At 49.5% G+C, this 18,040-nt stretch overlaps 1 protein-coding gene across 6 annotated transcripts in view; it reads left to right on the forward strand.

Annotated features, from left to right (window-relative positions):
- Positions 1-18,040, forward strand: part of CPSF6 (cleavage and polyadenylation specific factor 6) — a 435,319-nt gene that overhangs the window by 265,380 nt on the left and 151,899 nt on the right. The gene's annotated exons all lie outside the window — the stretch shown is intronic.

The raw sequence follows: 18,040 nt of genomic DNA on the forward strand, positions 1-18,040 counted from the left end.
CTGTCCAAGCACCCCTCCTCGCGGGACAGTTATTTCTACACCACGCTGCGGCCAACCGACGTAGCCCATTTCAAACTCCGCTTCGTCACATTTTAGCTATCACTCGCGATCTCAGTCACTCATCTTCTACAGCCCCTGCCAGCCATTCCACCAGAGGTTGCCATATATCATGTGGCCTTGAACGCTGTGGCATTGTTTCCCAGTAATCAGTCAACTGGTCCTTCCAGTACACCGCCGAACCCACCCAGCAGGATATTGTTGGCGGAGCTTTCTGTTTCCAGTGAATCGCTATTTGCCTTTTGGCTAGCAGCAAGAGAAGAGCCACCAGCCTCCGGGACGCAGTGGGCACATCCATTACAAAACCCAGCATGGCCACCATCGGATCTGGGGCTAGCGTCATTCCCACTATCTGCCTTAATTTTGTGGAAAACCTGCACCCAATACCTGCTTATCGGTCCGCAGACCCATGTCCGATGGTAAAATGTGGCCTCCCTCTCTCCACATCTCCAGCAAGTCGCATCAGCCTGCAATCCCATTTTGAAAAGCTTTCTGGGTGTGCGGTATGTCCTGTGTAGGTAATTAAAGTGTATCAACCGCAACCTATAGTTAGGCAAGAGGTTTTCTAGTTGAGTACAGCAGAACGTCCACTGTTTCTCCGTGATAGTAATTCCAGCTTCCTCCTCCCACTGCAATCTAGAATCAACATGTGCAACCGGCGTTTTATTCTGTGTGTTCCTATATATGCGTGTTATTAATTTACGTGGGGAGTTATTGGATAGTATGTCCTCCAAAGCCGCCAACGTCGGTGGAGCCTCAGGGAACATAGGGTATCTGTGTTTACACGCCGCCCTTAATTGATAGTACAGCAGCAGCTCCGAGGCTGTCGGCTGCTCAGATGCACTCATAGTTTGTAGTGTGAGAAAAGTGTCATCTGGGTATAGGTCACCTGCAAGCCGAAGGCCACACCCACTCGCTCTCCGCGCTACCGCCGCGTCTGTCAGTGGACCCAGCAATGGGTTACCCTCAAGCGGCATGCTTGGAGCATACACTGCCGTTACGCCCGCTCGCTTCGTAATGTTCGACCAGGCCCAGCGCACCATCTCCACTGTGTCTATATCTTCGTGTGGCCTTTTAGATCTCTGGTATTCGGCTGTCTTCAGGGGGCAAGGTGCTGCTACATCTGTCTCTATTGCCACGTGAGGCTGGTAAGGGGTCGGGTGTTGCCAGTAATGTATGTATTGGGCCTGTGCACTATAAGCATACAGCTCAAAGTCCGGGGCTGCCAGCCCTCCCTGGGGATATGGGAGCGTAAGGAGGTTCCAGGTAACTCTGGGTTGCCTACCCGCCCAAACTAGTTCAATAATAGCAGATCTAAGTCGACGGAAGAATGCCATTGTTAGCGGCAAGGGGATATTTACGAATAAATATAGAAATTTGGGCACAACTACCATCTTGGTAATAGCTATACGTCCTGTCGACGACAATGGCAGTTGTTTCCATTTTTTAACTTTATTTTCTAGCCACTCCATGGCCACTCCGAAGTTAGACAGCCACAACTCCTGCAAAGATCGGCTTATCTTTATGCCCAAGTATTTGACCTCGCCTTCAGCCCAGTCTATGGGGAATTCCGTAGGGCATTTACGTGTACCATCTGTCAGCGGCAGCATTACTGATTTCGACCAATTGACGTCTATACCAGTGAGTCCACTGTATCGCACTATTTCCCTCATCAATGGATAAAAATGTTCTGCCTGGTTCATCATGTAGATAGTGACGTCGTCGGCATACATGGATATTAGCAGACCTCTTGACGTGAAACCAATGCTACGCTGGGTATGGTGTTGCCTCATGCGTGCCGCCAATGGTTCTGTCGCAATAGCGAAGAGTAACGGTGACAGAGGGCATCCCTGTCTAGTTCCTCTTGTGATGTCAATAGGATCGGAGACCTGTCCATTCACCCGTATTCGAGCAGTCGGTCTATTGTAAAGTATGCCAATCCTCTGTGCAAACAACGGGCTGAATCCCATTCGGGTAAACGGTGTCAGAAGGAATTTCCACTCAAGAGAGTCAAAAGCCTTAGTCGCATCTAACAATGCGGCTGTGGCCTGCACCCTAGGATCCAGGTAATGGAGGAGCCCAAATAGGACTCTCAGATTGTGCGAGGTGGACCTGCCCAATACGAACCCTGATTGATCAGACAGCGCTATCTGGGGCATCATATATTTAAGTCGATCTGCAATTAGTTTCGCATAGATCTTGGCATCTAAATTTATTAAAGAGTGGGCGATACGAGTCCGGACTAGTGGGGTCTTTATCAGGCTTTAGCAGCGTAATTATCATTGCTTCGCCGAGCGACTGCGGAAGTATACCCGATTCCAACGCCTCCTCAAACATCTTGTGCAATATTCTTTATGAAAAGCCGCCGTCAACCCATCTGGGCCTGGCGCCTTCCCCAGCGGCAAGCCAGCTATGATCACACGTATGTCCTCTTGTGTGAATGGTAAGTCCATGTATTGCCTGGCCCCGTCATTGAACCACGCTAAGGCTATAGTATCCAAATAGTCATTTATAACTTGATCTGGCGTCACTCTGGAGGTATATAAATTCCTGTATTATTCCTTCATGCAGTCTAATATGTCTGGGGGTTCTCTAAGCAGATCCCCTTCTGTCCCTTTAAGCTCCAGTATATAGTCCACCCCCCTAGGTGTTCGCAGCATGTTCGCCAGCGTGTGCCCTGCGCGTTCGCCCTCGCCATAGCGTCTGGCCTGCCCCTCCTTATTCAGAAACAGCACTTCCCTTTCCGCCTCCTCTTGATACTGAGTGAGTTTAGACCTAAATTCTGAACGTGTGCCATCTGTTGGTGTCTCAAGCAGTGCGGACTCCAACTTAGCTAATTCTGTCTCGAGTTTTCTCAGGGAACCACGTATAGACCGTAGCACTCCCGTTTTTAGCGACATGCAGTTGCCTCTCGTAACCACCTTGCAAGCCTCCCACAGCGTGCCCGGTGATTCCACTGTGCCCTCATTCAGTTCAAAGTACTCTTCCAGTTTCTCTCTGTTTTTGCTTAAATACCTGGTCCTGCAATGCGCGAGAGGGGAATCTCCAACTGAATGGCTGTACATATTGTGGCGGTATGGCCAGTGTCACGTAGACCGGGGCATGGTTATACAGCGACCTAGGCAAGGTGTTACTTCCATCACTGACGTGTGTATGTCTCTAGATAAGAGCCAGTAGTCAAGCCTAGACCAAGCAGCCCTATGCGCTGTTATACATGTACCTGCGCGTTCCCCGGGGTGTAACGCCCTCCAGGAATCTATCAGTTCCGCATCCCTGATAATATCTCCTAGTGCCTTTGCCGCCCTGGGGTGATGTTCTCTAGCTGACCCTTGTCTGTCCAGGGTGTCTGACAACACAACATTATAATCACCCCCCCCCCATAGAGTCGCAGCCGGGCCACAGGCCTGTATCTTGTGCCATAAATCACGGTAAAAATCAGGGTTATCGTCATTCGGGCCATAAACATTCACCAGTACAACTCTCATTCCATACAGCGTCCCAGTCACTAATAGGAATCTGCCTTCAGTGTCTCTGACTATCTCGTGTGTTTTCCATTGTAAACCTCTTCTAATGAGTATCGCAACCCCTCTCAAGTAGAGTATGGAGCGTGCACTATTTCCCCCCATCTATGGTGTTTAAGTAATTGCATGGCGCTTGCAGTCAGATGGGTTTCCTGTAAAAGGCATATGTCTATCTCCTTCCTGAGTAAAAAGGCCTGTACCAATCTGGCTTTACGTTTGTCATTCATGCCCCGCACATTCCAGGTTAGGCAGTGTATTAGTTTCACGTCTGCATGGGTATCGAGAGAAAGGATTCCATCATCCAGCCAAAGCTGCAAAGTTTCCCATAATTCCCCGTCCACAAGGAAAGGGTGCCATCATGCAATTGCTCAGCGGTCCCAGTCGCATTCAACCATCCATAATACCAAGCATGTATGTAGTGCTGACTACGCGTGCCACATCTCTCAGTTCTCTGTTCTGTGAAGCCAGCTACTACTCTCAACATATCGCCTTCAAACAAACCAGTAAAGTCCGAACTCCCAAACCCCGGATCCCCAATGTCCCCACCCGCTCCAACCCCACAATAAGGTTGTGCAATCAGTCCCCCTTTCACCCCCCCAATAACGAGAACTATACACAGTCATTCTCAGTGTCCAGGTAGCGGGAATCATCCCCTGGGGTACGCAGGTTGGCCTCCCACTATCCCCGTACTTTTGACAGGGTGATCGAGCGCTGGCTTAGACGTTTCAGCTCAAAGACCCCCCTCCCCCACAATTGTGCGTATTCATAAGCATCGTCCACCACCAGCACGTGCCCCAAAACATTCCCAGTTTGAACCAGGCCACAGCTTGGCTAAGGCATAGCAGAAACATTACACAGCCTGTATCTAAGGCACATCAATCATTCAACATCACTTAACCTGTCCATCGAGTCTTGTGCCTCCGGGTGCGTCTGGGTCTTTTGATCTTTGGCCAGCTGTTTCGCGTATTGCAGAGCCGCTTTCGCATCCACAAAGAAGGTCGGTCTTCCCGGGCCTTGTACCCTAAGCTTTGCAGGGTATATCAGCGAATATTTTGTCCCTGTTTGTTGGAAAATCTTTTTCGCTGGCACAAATTCTCTACGAGCCGCCTGAACTTGTAGGGTGAAATCCGGGTACAAAGCGATTTTGTTGCCCTTATACTGCAAGTCTGACATGTCCCTTGCCATGCGGAGTACTGTATCCCGGTCTCTATAGTTGAGGACGCGCGCAATAATGGGCCTAGGCGGCGCACCCGGTTTGGGCTTGGGCCCCAGAGTCCTGTGCGCTCTTTCTATGAGGAACATCTACGACAGTCCGGTCCCAAAAAGATCTTTCAACATCTGTTCAACATACTGTTCCATATTTGCAATATCTGTCGATTCCGCCACGCCCGTGATGCGGACGTTGTTGCGCCTTGAGCGCGCTTCCAAATCCTAATTTTTTTTGCTGTATCAGGGCCAGAACTTTGTCCATGCCTCGCACTTTTTTGTCCTGATCTGTTTGGCTTTCCTCAGTTTCGGTCACTCGTGTTACCAGCACTCCCACTCTCCCCTCTTGTTTATCCATTCTGTTCGTGATGCCGTCCATGCGTGCCGCTAGCGCGTCCATTTTGGGGTCTATGCCTTGCAAGCTTGTTTTCAGCTCTTGGAGCATTGATTTTATGTCAACTGTTTGAGAACCGCTCCGGTCCTCCCCAGAGGCGTCATCTTAATGTTGGCCCTGACCAGTCGTCTTCTGTTGGGCCTTGTCAAAAGTGATCCTGGGCTGCCTCGTGTCCGGCTTGCCCATGGTGATGTCCTGTTATGATCCTAATGCGTGTGTGCCGAATCCACTACAACGCACAACTGTTGTCTCGCCAATCCACAGAGCACACCACACCAGGCGTTTTCAGAACCTCGCAATGGGACCCGCCGAGTACCACGGTCCGCGAGGCTATATCCGCGCCACACGTGTTCTATTTGCGAGCGCGGTCCCGCTTCTCCATTCACCGCAATTCAGCCCACCAACGCGCCTTTAAAGGTGCATGCGGCACTCTGTGCGTCCTGCGCCCTCCGTTGCAGCGGCCGGGATTCAAAACAAGATGGAGGCTAGAGACCAGCTATTACGGGCGCCAGATGAGGTCGCACCACGCTATACCACTCAGCATGACCGTCTCGCAGGGGGCCGAAGCGCGACAGAATGCTCCACACGCCCCAGACCTAATGTACCTGTTGTATGGGTTTACAGTTTTTCTCGCTGAGCCATTAGCAGCGCCAGCAATTCCAATCAAAATGGCAGCCCGCTCTGCCTATTCACAAGAGCGAGCCCGATCCACGAGGCTGTGGGGTAGACAGGAGTGTCCCAGTAATGTAAGTTTGCAATGTCCCCTGCACGCTGCGGATATTGCCCGCTCACAGATCGCACCTTCTTAGCGCCCCTGTCACACGGGCTCCGCTTCTTATCGCACGTCGTCCAATGTTCCTCTCGCGACCAGTGCGTGGCTTCCCTCGGATTCCGCCTCGCGCCCCCGTGTCCATTCGCCCAGCTGCTGTCCTCGGCGGCCGCTCCACCTCCCGAGTGAGTGTTTTCTTCCGATGACGGAGTGTAGTCTCGAGGTCCGCGGCTGCAGGGTCCAGCAGAGCAGGAGCTCACCCCTCTTCAGTGGGTCTCTCTGTCGGGCTGAAGCTCACGCCAGTCTCCGGCTTTCCGTAGCACGTCGGGCCCTCCGCGGCTCACAGCGGTCCGGCTCTATCTCTGCGGTGGCTTTACCCACCAGCCCAGGATTTCGCCAGGCAGCCCTGGTGTCCCGTGAGCACTGCTGGGGTCAAGAGGTCAGAGTCAAAACGCCAGATACATCTATAAATTACGGATTTATGAGCTCGATCGGCAGAGCTGCGGTTTCAGGCAGCCATTCTGCTCTGCGACCAAGCCACGCCCCGATGTCACCTACTTATAGGTGTTTGGAGTCACATATGACCAGAATAATTTCCTACAAAGCATGAATTCTATGAATTTGTATTGCGTAATTTGCACTGTTTTATACCTTTTGTTTTCTCAGGACACAAACTAAAGATGCAGTTTGTTATTGATACTACGATTTGCTTCACCATGGACATTGTGCTCAAGGCAAAAACATACGTAGATGTCTTCAAAATGATGCTTAATTGCATTATGTTTGACTTTAATTGTATTATGCAAGACTCTTTAACGTAATCTCATCTTGGAGTAGTTGTCTTGCATGAAATAAGACTTGAAACAAATGTACATTTGTGCTCTAAGTGAGCTTTTGACTGTTCAATTGGATCTATGTAAAATAGAATGTTACTGTACAGGCTGTGGTTGAAACACAGTAATGTTTGGCCATATTCTCTGTGTGACAGCAACCTAATACGTGTGGGGTACAATAAAATAAGTGAAACCCCTATATTCTATACTGTTGCCTGTGAGAAAATAGGGTTCTGTTGCAGTACTGATGAATGAATGATTACGCATTTGTATAGCGCATGGCTACCCTTAGGCATCCCAGCGCATTAAGTCCATAGTCATTCCTCCAGCTCAAGGAAACAAGAAGGTTTTAAGCTGTTTCCCAAATGTGAGATAGTTAGATTCCCGTCGGATGGCATCAGGATAGCTGATTCCAAAATTTTGCAGCGTGAAGGAAGAAACGACGGCCACCCATCCTAGTCCTTTTAATCCTGGTAATTAACAGCTTCTTATGGTTTGATCTGAGGGTCCGTGGAATATGGTGGGGCTGGAACATGGGTTGCAGCAAGGCAGGCCCAGAATCAGAGATGGATTTATGGACAGTGCACATAGCTTTGAACCGAATCCCTTGCTGCACTGGAAGCCAGTGCAGCTGATGTAATGCAGATTTGTCCGAGCTAAGTTTAGGCACATCCATAAGCAGGCGAGCAGCACAGTTTTGTACTGTTTGCAAACTTTGATAGTTCCCAAAGGAGCACCCAGATACACTGCATTTGCGTAGTCAAGACGTGACAAGATGAGTGATTGGACCAACAAACGCCTGGCTACAAAAGGGAGAAGATTTAAAATCTTTCTAAGAAGTCTAGTAAGACCATAGCAGGTTGCCGCAACCTTGCGTGCATGTATCCGGAAATTAAGGTTGGGGTCCAACCAGACACCCAAACTCTTGATTTGCTTCTTGGGGGGGGAGGCAACCCAAGACAGCTCGGCCACCAAGGATCTAAATTGTTGGGTGCCATATGCCCCAGCATCATTATTTCGGTCTTTGAACCATTAAGCTTCAAAAATGATGCATCCATCCATCTATTCAAGGACTTTACCAAGGCATGCGGAGAGGTTAGAGCCAGAGGTGTCATGTCTGGAAAGGGCGACTACCAGCTGGGTATCGTCGGCGTAGGTGACCAACTGAACCCCCCAGGGAAGAACCATCTGAACTAATGGCTTCATGTAGATGTTAAACATGGTAGGACTTAAAGAGGATCCCTGGGGGACGCCGTACTGCAGGGGAATCTACTTCGAGATTGCCTCCTCCTCAAAGACAGCAAAAGTTCTGTCTGTGAAAAAGGACTGGAGCCAGTTTAAGGCCAACCCTGATACCACAACGTCACTCAGCCTCTGCATCATTATCGAGTGATTGACGGTATCGAAAGCCGCGCTTAAGTCCAATAAAATAATAGCGGCGCAGCTTCCGGTATCCACTATTTTCCTCACCTCTTCGACTACGGCAATGAGAGCCGTCTCCGTGCCTTGTTTACATCTAAAACCTGTCTGAGTGGGATGTAGGGCATTATTGATTTCCAGAAAGGAAGATAATAGGGTGTTAACATGCTTTTCGGCGAATTTACCTATACCAGGTAACAAGGAGATGGGTCGATAGTTAGCCCAGTCTTCTGGATCTAGATTGGGTTTCTTTAGGAGTGCCTTCACTCGTGTCTGTTTCCAGGAAGGTGGTACCAGCCCCGCTGCCAGGGAGCAGTTAATTACGTCTCGCAAAACTGGAGAGACAGTTTCCGAGGCTTTCTTAAGAATAGTCGGAGGGGCAGCATCAGCCGGTGATCCAGGTTTAAGGTTCCCCAGCAAACGCTGGAGAGTGGGTAGGGCAAGGGGAGTGAATTCCTCCAATCTCACCAATCCTACCGGGGGGCCAAGGGGTGCTGTGGGTTCCACCTGATGAAACCGCGAGTATATGTTGGAAACCTTCGCAGCAAAAAAGGTTGCTAGCGCATCACACCGATTCTGTGAGGGTCCTATAAGAGGACCTGGAGGAGAAACCAGAGATTTAAACATTAAAAAAATTCCCTTTGGGAATTAGAGGCAGAGGTAATCTTGTCTAGATAATAACTGGATTGTGTAGTTTTTATTTTATTTTTGTAGGATCAAAGGGCTGCTCTATAACTACTTTTGCCAACTTCTGAGAAGTCCTTCCTCCACTTCCTTTCTAACTGTTTGCAGGATTGCTTAAGTGTTTTTAATTCCGGGGTGTACCATGCTTTTTTATTGACGCCAATGCGGTGACAGAATTCTGTTTTCGGGAGAGTAAGGTCCAAAGAGGATTCCAGCCAGTTATCATAAGATGCATTTGCCATTATAGGATTGATGCTAATAGCTGGAACGGCCCGACTAAGGTTCGTAACCCATTCCTCCAATGGCAACTTAGGCCAGACACGACTCAGTTTTTTTGTTCTTATAGCCGGAAGTACCAGATCCTGGGGGGACCAAGAGAAAGCCAGGAGAACATGATCTGATCAAGGAACCACAGTGGACTCCCTCAGGCTGATATTGTCACGGTTGGTGAAAAAATGGTCTAACAGATGACCTGCTCTGTGGGTAGGTCCAGTGACGATTTGTCTCAGTTGGAGCTCGTCTAATCCTGCCATAAGACTTTGGGAGGCAGGGGCGTCGGGTTAATCAAGATGGATGTTAAAATCCCCCAAAATAGAGAAATTGGGAGTGGAGCTTGCATGATTAATAGAAATATTAGGAAGATCATTACAAAAGTTGGCGTGTTCTCCTAGGGGACGACATAAAAGAATCCCTGATAGAGTAAAAGTGTGTGAAAACTTGATAGAAAACATAAAACTATCACAATCGGAGATAGCGCAGCTGGTTAATCTACAACAGTAGGTATTTTTATAAATAATTGCCCCGCCCTAGCCCTTGTCTCGATCCTGTCTCAAAATGGCATAATTTGGGGGTACAGCCTTGACCACATCTGGATCGGAGGAGGCATTCGTCCAAGTTTCTGTTAAGAAAAGAACATCGGGGCATCTTTCTTCTAATAACATGCTTAGTTCAGTTGCATGTTTGGGGAGGGAGCGGCAGTTGAGTAATGCTAGGGAATATACCATAGTGGTACCACTAGATGACGTGGGCTAGGGAATATACCATAGTGGTACCACTAGATGACGTGGGGGGTTCAAAGGACGAAAGGTCATGTTCGAGGCATGTGGGCTGCTGAATTCATATCTATAGCCTAGATCGCCGCCTAGTGTTGGGTCCGGATGATTGCACATTGTTGTCCTGGAAGAGTCTTCGAAGTATCACGAGATAGGTGGCTCCTCCCCTGGACTACAGTGCGCATGGGCATCGACTCCATCCCCAGATTGTTTTTTTCCGCCATTGGGTTCGGATGTATATTCGACATCTCCAGTTCGGAATCGAAATAGACTATTCTTAAGGCCTGAAGGCCTTTTTCCTATACCGTCGGTATTGTTTTGCGGTCGGTGCCCAGCTCAGTTCCGACTCAGTTCCCGAGTCGGATGTCCAGAGGAGTCGCGTGACTCTTCGGTGCTCGAGGCCCAGTCGACGCAGCAAGACTTTCGACGACACATCATGGAACGGAGTCCGTTCAAGAAATGTCCCGTGTGCGGATCTAAGTACCCACACATCGACATCCACCCCGTGTGCAACAAGTGCCTGTCGCCGGACCACAATGAAGCCAGCTGTATGGCTTGTTCCAGGTTTCGATCGAAGAAAACGATTCGACTTCGGCGCGTGGCGCGCCAGGAGGCCCGGCGATCGGCCTCGGCACCGGTGGACATCTTCGACAGAGAAGAAGCAGACGAACAAGAAGTTCATATGCAGATTTCCCCTCCGCCGGAGGAGATCGACTACGAATACGACGCGGACGTCGAAGTGGTCGAGGAAGAAGTCGTCGACGAGGTAGGAGACGACAATGAGGCCTACGGGGCCACCGGAGATAGCTCATGTGAAGAGCTAAGCCCCGAGCGAACAATTACTAAGGCTCAGGTCGAGGGATCGCCACACGGCCTTACCCAAGACCTTCCACCCCAATCCACGGCCTCGCCTACGGGCCCGGCTACGGACACTTCTGCGGAGCCTACCTTGGTGAAAACAAAACCAAAACCTTCGGTGTCGACGAAAACTAAACCTATGGAGACGCCGTCGAAACAAAAGACGTCTGTCCCTCTGGCCGCCTCCTCGTCTTCGGTCGCGTCGGGGCAGCCGAAACCGAAGAAGGCCGTCGACCCGGGGAAGTCGACCAAGGGCGCCGAGCCAAAGTCGGGCAAAGGCGCAGAGTCAAAGTCGGTCAAGAGAGTCGAGCCAAAATCGGCCAAGGGCGTCGATCCGAAGGCTGGGGCCCAGCGCCCGGTTCTCAAGTGCACCGACAAGTCAACGTCGGCGCCAAAAGACGTCGGCGCGGAAAAAGGGCATGGTGTGCCGAAGGGGCCTGATCCTGTGCCTCGACCGGACAAGAACAAGGCATCGACGCTCGAGTCTTCCCTCGCTGGTGGACCGAAGACGTCTGTCGGGTCGACGAAACCGTCCGCTTCCTTTACGAAGCAGGTGTCGGACTCTCTACAGCGCATCAGGAACAAGGCTTCCGCAGCCGCACCGAAGGATGCTTCCACACCGAAGCCGGCTGCTGCGACGCCAAAGTCTTCGACGCCGATCCTGTTTACGTTGCCGCCGAAGGTAGCGCCAAAAGCCTTCGCACCACGGTCGGTCTCCGAAGCGCCCGTCCACGGGTCTACGGCGTCGAAGCCTTCTCAGACGCTTGGGAGCTTGAAACCTTGACAACCCTCGGTAGAGGAGCAGTCGGAACACTTTATCGACGCCGACACCGGGAAACTAACCCTCTACAAGAGGAAGATCACGGCAACCCAGCCTTTGGAGTCCTACACCATTCCCTTAAAGCGCAAGAAGCCTGCTGTGGACTCTCATGTTCTAGTGGAGCCTCTTGCTCCACAAACTCCAAGAGTGGCTACACCCTCACCCACCTACTCAGATGTGGAGGATGGAGGTGGTGAGGACGAGGAGTATAACTTTCCTGCCAATACTGATCCAGATGATCACCAGGACTCATGGGCAGATGCAAGTGACCCAGTGGATCAGCATACTGCAAAGGACCCTCGGGTCTACAATGTCAAGCCCTCTCCTACTAAGGATTCAGCTGCATTTAATGCTCTAATTGAGAGGGCGGCTAAAAACCACGACGTGGAGCTCCACGCTGACCCTGTCGAAGTGGACTTCCTATTTGATAACTTTTCAGCAGCAGAGAAGACTGTCAAGACTCTGCCCATGCTAAAAGGGGTTCTGAAACATGCCGTAGACATTTTTAAGGAACCCACACGGGCCAGGGTGATCAACCCTAGGATTGAGAAGAAGTATAAGCCGGCACCTGGCGACCCTACCTACATCAAGGGCCAGTTGCCATTGGACTCTCTGGTAGTTTCTAATGCCCGGAAGAGGGCGAACTCCCAGACCACTGGTGATGCTCCTCCCCCTGACAAGGAATCTAAAGTGCTGGAGGCATCAGGGAAGAGGGTGGCAGCTCAAGCAGCCAATATCTGGCGTATTTCTAATACCCAAGCACTTCTAGCCAGATATGACAGGGCGCGCTATGACACGCTAGAGACCCTGTTACAACATCGTCCAGACCAGTATAAAGAGGCAGCTGAGATGCTTATTCAGGAAGGGAAGCTTATCTCCAACGCTTATATTAAATGTGCCCTGGACGTGGCAGACACCGCGGCCAGAGCCATTAACACCAGTGTCATCTTGAGACGTCAGGCCTGGCTCAGAATCTCCGGTTTCAAGCCGGAGATACAAGCCACCATCCTCAATCAGCCAGTCAACCCGGATAGGTTATTTGGTCCAGAGGTGGATACCACCTTAGAAAAGATCAAAAAGGATACCGAGACAGCAAAATCCATGGGGGCTCTACAGTCCCAGCAGTTTTGGAGCAGTAATTTTCGTCGCTCAGGCAATAGGGGTGTTTCCAGAGGCCAGATGTCCCAGCAAACGCAATACAATAAAGGTGGGGCACAGTCCTCTTACACCAAGCAGAGTAGAGGCGGCTATCGGGGCAACAGCACCAAAGGTAGAGGTCGCGGAAACAACAACTCCCGCTCCTCCGCCGCAAACAAACAGTGACGCCCTGTCACTGCCCCCCGACCATACTACACCTGTCGGGGGGAGACTCCAGCAGTTCCTGCCAGTCTGGAAATCCATCACTACAGACAGGTGGGTCAGAAAGCTTATCCAGTATGGTTATTGTCTGGAGTTGACATCCACTCCACCCAACATGCCCCCAAAACACCGTCCTATGTCCACAGAGCATTTGCACTTATTGCAGCAGGAGGTACTCGTCATGCTGCAAAAAGGGGCAATCGAGCTCGTGCCGGTGGAGGAAGAAGGCACGGGAGTGTACTCCCTGTACTTCTTAATTCCAAAGGACGGGTCCCTCAGACCCATTCTGGACCTCAGACCCCTGAATCAGTACATTCTAGCAGAACACTTTCATATGCTCACACTGCAGCAGGTTCTCCCGTTGCTCAATCAGGGAGACTTCCTCGCAACCTTGGATCTCAAGGATGCCTATTTCCACATTCCACTGCATCCATCACACAGAAAATACCCTCAGGTTCACCATTCAGGGTCGGCATTATCAGTTCAAGTTCCTCCCTTTCGGGGTGACCACAGCGCCCAGGGTGTTCACGAAATGCCTGGCGACAGTGGCGGCGCATCTCAGGAGGCAGAACGTTCACGTTTACCCTTATCTGGACGACTGGCTTGTACAAGCAAATGTCGGCCCAGCAATGCGCCGCCAACATGTCCCACACCATTCACCTTCTTCACAATCTGGGATTCTCACAAAATTACCCAAAGTCGCACCTTCAGCCAGCCCATGTGCGGCAGTACCTGGGCGCGACTATCAATACTCTGGCAGCCACGGCTCAGCCAAATCCTGTGAGGATCGACAGCATTCAGTCACTGATCCAAAGGTTCAGACCGCAACACTCGCTTACAGCAAGAGTGTTCATGCAGTTGATAGGCATGATGGCCTCCTGCATCTTCATAGTCCCGCACGCGAGGCTACATATGCGTCCGCTCCAAGAATGCTTGGCTCGTCAGTGGACTCAGGCTCAAGGACAGTTGAACGACCTAGTGTTGGTGACCGGTCAGGCATACCACTCTCTGCATTGGTGGAATCCACACAACCTTTGCAAGGGCCGACAGTTCCAAGAGCCTGTGCCGCAGATTATCCTGACGACGGACGCATCTCTCCAGGGATGGGGAGCTCATGTACTCCACTACACGGTGCAGGGACTATGGACAACGCAGCAGAAGAAGATGCACATCAACTACCTAGAATTGATGGCGATCTTCATGGCATTAAAGTCATTCAAAGTACATCTGTGCAACAGTCGTGTTGATCCGGACGGACAACATGACAGCCATGTACTATATTCAGAAGCAGGGAGGGACACACTCTCCACAGTTGTCTCATCTGGCTCAGAGCATGTGGAAGTGGGCCATTCAGAGGAACGTCTTCCTCATGGCGGAACACCTCCCGGGCAAGGACAATCAGATGGCGGATCTGCTCAGCAGACACAGCCATCAAATGCACAAGTGGGAGATACACCCATCAGTACTCCGCCCGTACTTCCAGCAATGGGGTCATCCGGAGATAGACCTGTTTGCCACAAGGGAAAACGCAAAATGCCAAAGCTTTGCCGCCAGGTTCCCTCACCCACAGTCGCAGGGCAATGCGATATGGATGAACTGGTCAGGCAGATTTGCGTACGCTTTTCCCCCAGCACCTCTCATACCGCTGGTGGCACGAAAGCTAAAGCAACATTCAATGACGCTCATCCTAGTTGCTCCAACGTGGGCACGCCAACCATGGTACACCACGTTTCTAGAACTATCCGTGGTACCGCATCAAAGGCTGCACCTCACACCCAGGCTTTTGACGCAGAACCGTGGCGACATTCAGCATCCAGATCCACAGCAGCTCAACCTGGCGATCTGGCTCCTGAAGTCTTAGAGTTTGGCTACCTTGACTTGCCTCCTGAATGCATGGATATCATACGGGAGGCAAGAAAGCCCACCACCAGAGCTTGCTATGCAGCGAAATGGAAGCGGTTTGTCATTTACTGTACTGAACACAACATAAACCCGCTAGATGCATCCACTCCCAACATCTGTTATTGGTTACATCTTTACAAATGCAATCTAGCATATGCTTCCATTCGGATACACTTATCCGCCATAGCGGCTTATCTCCAAAACAGGCAGCATCTCTCCGTTTTCAAAGTGCCTGCCGTTAAAGCCTTCCTAGAAGGGCTAAAGCGGGTCATTCCTCCCAGGACCCCACCAGCTCCTGTATGGAACCTCAATGTGGTCCTCACCAGGTTGATGGGCCCGCCTTTTGAGCCTCTACATTCATGTGAGATTCAGTTCTTAACGTGGAAAGTGGCTTTTCTCATTGCCATTACGTCTCTACGACGTGTTAGTGAGCTACAGGCGCTCACTGTACAAGAGCAATTCATTCAAATTCACTCCAACAGGGTGGTGCTGCGCACTAATCCTAAATTTCTTCCTAAAGTGGTTTCGCAGTTCCATGTCAATCAGACCATTGAACTGCCCGCGTTCTTTCAAAACCCAGAGACAGTAGCCGAAAGAATGCTCCACACTCTTGATGTCAAACGAGCTTTGATGTACTACATCGATAGGACCAAAGAATTTCGGAAGACACAACAACTCTTTGTTGCCTTTTCAGCCCAGCACAAGGGCAACCCCATTTCCAAAGCAGGTATAGCCAGATGGATCGTTAAGTGTATTCAGATTTGCTATCACAAGGCTAAGCGCACTTTAACGGTCCCCCCCAGAGCCCACTCCACCCGCAAGTTGGGGGCCTCCATGGCTTTCCTTGGTAATATCCCTTTGGAAGATATTTGTAGAGCAGCCACATGGTCTACACCACACACATTTACTAAACACTACTGTGTAGATGTGCACTCCAAGCAGCTGTAGGGCAGGCTGTTCTTAAGACACTTTTTCCGACGTCTGCAGCTGGCACAGGCGGCCGCCGTTAATGGAGGGACTGCTATTTATTCTATGCCAGTGGTTCCCAAACTTTTGACTTCTGAGGACCCCCTTTGAGTCACCACTGAAATCCGGGGACCCCCAAGCAATCTGTAAGATTTACATTTCAAACATTAAGACAGTAATTTGAAAAAATAAACACATCTGTGCACACAAAAATATACTCGAATTACTAAGGATTTTAGGGGCATATTTACAAGCCCCTATCACCATAAAAACTTCACTATTTGAGATGTTCCCCCGGCGATAGGGGCTTCTCCGTATTTACAAGGCATCGTTAAGCCTCTCAACATGGCTTAATGTTGCCTTGCATAAGGCCCCCTATCACGCAAGGCTTAGTGTGAAAGGGGTGGGCAGTGTGTGTTGCGGTGGGCGTTCCACCGCAACACCCATTGATTTTGAGGACGCCCCCTATTTACAAGGGCAGCGGAAATAAGACGCAGCACCAAAATTAAGCCCAGGGAAAACCTTGTTTTAACTTGGCAAAACAAGGAGAAATGCTTTATTTCTCCTCGTTTTTGCTTTTTTGATGTGTGCCGCCTTGTGCAAAAGCAAAAACGCCTTGGATTGATTATGTTCAGTTAGGTGACCCTTCCTACACATAAATAATCTTTAAAAAAAATGACTTCCATGTGTGCTGTATTAAGCTGCACACATAGAAGTGACAAAACAACATTTCAAGATTGTTTATGTACAGGAAGAGGGAGCTTCCTACACATAAACAATCTTCCCCTTCATGCAGACACCCTTGCACTATGGTGCAAGGGTGCCTGCATTGGCGCTACACTGCTAAGTGTAGCGCCGGCGCAGGAGGAAATGCAGGGCTGCACAATATTCTTGTAAATATGGTGCAGCCCTGCGTTTCTGAAGTGGCGGAGCGTGTTGTTAAGCCAAGGAGGCTAACGACACGCTCCTCCACTTCTATTGTAAATATCCCCCTGAGTATTTTATATTGAAAGAATTTGCAAAAAACAAAAGATTTTGATGGGAAGGTTGGTGCTGCAGCTCGGTGACTAACTTTTATATGGTTGGTTTTGTTTTGCGGTACAAGTCTCCTGCGAGGGCCAGACTGAAACCCAAAGCAGCCCTGGCAAATGTTTTCAGACCAGTCCCCATACGGTGCACACCAAGTGCAGTGAGTGAGCCTGACCACTTCAAAGGGGGCTTTGGGATTCTCTCCTCTCAAGATCATTTAGGATACAATGGTGAAATCTACAACACATTTATGATTATATATTGAATTGTATTAGCTTATAAAGAATAGTAAATGAAGACCTTACTGTGCACTAGGATACCACAATCTTTTTGGGGCTCTTCAATGATTCCCTTATTATCACCCTTCAACAGCGCCTCTCATTTCTCCATAGCCCCTCATCATATGTATTTCATTTTTATAGCATCTCTCATACCATTGTAGGATGTCAGAGCACTTTACATCAGACACATATAGAGACAATGACTCATACATGTAAATCAGTGTATAGATAGTGTTACATAAGGCAAAGGGGACTACAAGGTATAGGATTCACATGTCATTCATACTGGTAGGCATTTGTAAAGAGTGCTTGGTCTGGAGAAGCACAAACGCAAGATTCAGAACATAACACAGTGGTTAGCATTAACTTGAACAATAAAAAGGTATTTCCACCCAAATAAACATTTTTAGCAGCATCAGCATAATGAAAGACTAGAAAAAAAAGTTACTAACTTGTACCACCAGTTTGCAAGCATCTCTTTGATGATAGTTTATAGGTCACTGTGCTAGATTACGATTGTCACTTATGAACGGCACAGTAACAAAAGAATCTCTGACAAAATCAGTAACCCACTGACCTATGCACATAAAATTTGCAATATGTAAAAGTTGCAACTGTCCAGGTTTTTAGAGAGGGTTGACTGTTAACAGTGGCAGGCAAGTTTTTATGTTTTCCAAAGCTGGGATAGTTAGACGCTGTTTCAAGAATGCAATTTAGCTAACAGATATAATACTGAGTTTAAAAATTGCATTTTATTTTCTTAGTACCTCTTCTGTATTTCTATGTTGATGAGGCTGTCATTCTGTGAAGCTCAGTTGACGTCAAATTGTATTCCTCCTTCTATTTTTGCGAAATGTCCCGGTTTTTGGTTTACAAAATATGGTCTCCCT

The sequence above is a fragment of the Lissotriton helveticus genome, chromosome 1_1, assembly GCF_964261635.1.
Source record: "Lissotriton helveticus chromosome 1_1, aLisHel1.1, whole genome shotgun sequence".
Classification (NCBI taxonomy): domain Eukaryota; kingdom Metazoa; phylum Chordata; class Amphibia; order Caudata; family Salamandridae; genus Lissotriton; species Lissotriton helveticus.